This window comes from Papaver somniferum, chromosome 6 (assembly GCF_003573695.1).
Source record: "Papaver somniferum cultivar HN1 chromosome 6, ASM357369v1, whole genome shotgun sequence".
NCBI lineage: Eukaryota > Viridiplantae > Streptophyta > Magnoliopsida > Ranunculales > Papaveraceae > Papaver > Papaver somniferum.
This window is the reverse complement of record NC_039363.1, coordinates 329,040-332,471: the sequence shown is the minus strand read 5'-3', so window position 1 is coordinate 332,471 and position 3,432 is coordinate 329,040. Positions and strand designations below refer to the sequence as shown.

The 3,432-nt window shown below is 38.3% G+C and overlaps 1 long non-coding RNA gene across 1 annotated transcript in view; it reads left to right on the top strand.

Moving 5' to 3' along the window:
- Nucleotides 1–2,321, top strand: part of LOC113285303 — a 5,465-nt gene extending 3,144 nt beyond the window's left edge. Inside the window, exon 2 of the long non-coding RNA XR_003328591.1 lies at nt 1,427–2,321. This is a non-coding gene — a long non-coding RNA (uncharacterized LOC113285303). The remainder of the gene's footprint in view (nt 1–1,426) is intronic.
- The last annotated feature ends 1,111 nt before the right edge of the window (nt 2,322–3,432 follow it).

The following is a 3,432-nucleotide window of genomic DNA, read 5'->3' as shown; positions in this document are numbered from 1 at the left end:
TTTTGAAACATTGAGGACAATGTTTAGTTTAGGTTTGGGGGTATAGAATGGATATCCTGATAACATGCTATAATCGAAAAATAGAACTCCTTCCTTTCATGTTAAAAAAAAAAAAAAAAAAAAAAAATGAGAAAAAAAAAATCATAAAAAGATGGAGCTCATTTACCTTGAAAGAGTGATTTTTGTGCATATATGTTAACTTAGGGTTCTTAGTCTAGATGATAAGGCACCCCTGATTCTAGCATAATTCACATGTTGATAAAGAAATTTGCACACGCACGATCTACTAATACATGTTTAGCCTCGGGTAGGTGTTTTATCGGTTAAGTAGACTACCAATCATCTAGAATACTGAATGAGACTTGACTAGCTTGTTCTTTGATTGGCTGGGATAGAAGTTGGAGGATACGTTAAGAAAAGCAACCATTGAATTTGACCGGGTGCATCGAAAAGGGATACCTCTTGCTATGAGTCATGTAATTAATTTTTATATTTTTATTCATATATCAAAAGTGTTACCATGTTGTAAATATCTCAAGTTCAAAAAAAAAAAAGAAAAAAATCAGAGATCATCAGAAAAAATACAAAAAAAAAAAATATCAAGTATTTATTTATTCCATGTTTTGTCATGTTAAAGACAAAGTTTTTCTCTTACAAAAAAATAAAATAAAAGAGAGTAGTCTATGTAAATAAGAGTCATCTTTTGTTTTGTTATCTTTTAAGCAAGGGAGGGTGTAAGCCATCGATGTACAACGCGAGTAAACTGAAACATCACCAACTCATTGGGTGAACATTCAAAATTCTCGTAAAGTCCGGACAGCTAGCTTGGCTTTGAATTCGGTTTCTTAGCTTAAAATCCTATCTCTTAGCGATTGGCAGTCATAACTTCTGATAATTCTTAACATGTGTAGATACACTTTACACTCTTATCACATGTCTTTAGTTGTTATCAGTGCTAGGATTGTGCCTTAGTAGCTAGACTGACATATCCATTTTGCTGTGAGCTTAAACTGTCATGCAAATGTCACATTTCATGGAATCTGAGCTTATATTTTGTCCTAAGGTTTTGTGGGTACACCTATGGTAAACCCTCACGAGACTTCAACTCGTCCACTAGGGACACTTAGTGGTTTAAAAGGCTTAGTGCAATCGCTAAATGCATTCGAGAGACCAGCGACAGTGGTATAGTTAGGATTTCCTTAGTTTTGTTTTACTTGAGGACAAGTAAAATTCAGGTTTGGGGGTATTTGATGAGTGCCAAATATTGTATATTTTTGCATCCTTTTTATTGGCATTTAACTCATCTTTTGTGCATTAGTTCTACATTTTATCCCATATTCTGTATTTTCATTGTTTTCAAGAATAAATATTTTTATTAATTAATTTTTCATATTTAGGTAATAAATAAAATTTGGATGAGTTGCAGAGCGAAAAAGAGCAGAAAAGTAGTGGAAGCCAAAAGGAATCACGCAAGGATGCCGCGAAAAATGTTGCGCACAAGACCAAATGGCTAGGAATGGGCTTAAGGAGGAAGAAATTTGTCTAAAAGAAGAAATGGGCTAAGAATTGTCTAAGCCCAAACTCTAACCTAAGCTCAAGACCAAGCCCAAGGCTCGCTCGAGTTCTTAGCCATCAGATCAACCCACAGATGCATCCAATGGTCGCTTCAACACCGGTACATCAAGCTGGAAGGTCCTACTTCATACCACAACACCTAGTTCTAATCTGAGCCATTGGTTTAGATGTATTTTGCATCTAACGGTCGCTCAAGACATGCTCCCATCTCACCGTTGGATCCACCTATCATCTTCACATCCAACGCATTTCCTCGCAAATCATCCTCCCTTGCTACACCCGCTCAACACCCTAGTGACCTAACCCTATACCCTAAAACTATCGACCACTTCTTCTTCTTCTTCTCTTTCTTTCTTCTCTTCATCCGTCTGCAACTCTACCACCACCACCACCACCCCTGTCGCCACCAACCCTCCTGCAACAGCCACCAAACCACCACCATACCACTCTGTACAACATCACCCCATCTCCCTAGAACCTAATTGTTCCACCTAACCCCCAACCGTCTCTCACTGACCTAGATTAGGGTTTGTTGGAACAACTAGGTTTAGGGCATGAGAAGCACGGAGAGGAGCAGGAGGCGAAGTACAAGCATGGGTCGAAGTGAGGGAGCAGTTATCAGAGAAATTAGGTAAAAATTGTGTAACCCTAATTTTACTGTTTTGGGGATTTTTTGGGGAAGAACATATGGAACCCTAATTCATAGTTTTGGGTATAAATAAAAGGGATTGTTGTGCTGTGTAGCATATACCTGGACTAGCCAGTGTGTCCCCATGAGGGCTGGACTAGCCAGTTCCTCTTGGGTTAGTCTATTTTCTCCCCTGTTTTGTATATGTTGTGTTAATTTTAATTCAATTCATAATTTCAGTTCAATGTTTGATATAATTTCAATGTCAATTATCTTCATGATGTTCTAATTCAACTGCTAGGGCTTAGATGAGACTCTTGAATGCATGCTAGGATAGTTAGTATACATGTTATTGTTCCTGTGATGTATAAACTGAAGTAGGACTGAAATTAGCCATTTGAGCTAATTCACCTGTGATCAGCTGTGCTGTAAGAAGACAGCTGATGCTAGGGGTGAAGCTGTGACAGTATTTAAGAATTCAGTCCATTTGAAGGGTTGTGCTTAATTGCCTTAGAATTGATAGTTAACTGGTTGAGCAAACAAGCCTGTGATCAGCTGTGCTGTAAGAAGACAGTTGATACTAGGGGTAAGTTAGTGAGATTAGTTAGTAAATCACTCATTGTAGTCTTCCCTGAAAGAACAAGACATAACTTGAATAAGAACTTCCTTAGCTTAGGATCAAGATGTGGAATCAACTGCCTTAGTATCTTCATTATCTTTCATTCACTCTTAGTGTTCTGTGAGATTTCATCTCACTGCCTTATTTCACTGCCAACATCTCTGTGGTGTTTCAACATCACTCAAAACAATCTTGATTGATCACTGTCTCTGTTTAGAGAACTAGCTTAGGAGAACTCAACTCACACACACCTTGTCTCTGTGGATCGACCTGTACTTGTGCACATTCTACAACACGACACCGTGCACTTGCGGTATAACAAGTAGGCCCTTTATCTTTGCACTATATTTCTACATCATCTTAGGCCTACCATGAAGTCCGACAAGGCCGACACTGGAGCTTGAGTCATTGATGATTTGATAGCAGAAAAGGATGTTGTTGCATCATCATTCCAGATAAATGAGTCCTTCTTCAACAGCGCAGTCAGCAGCTTGCATATATTACCATACCCTTTTATTAATTTTTGATAATAACCAGTCAGCCCTAAGAAACCCCTTAGTTGTTTCAATGTTTTCGGTTGAGGCCAGCTAACCTTATCAGGATCTGCAGC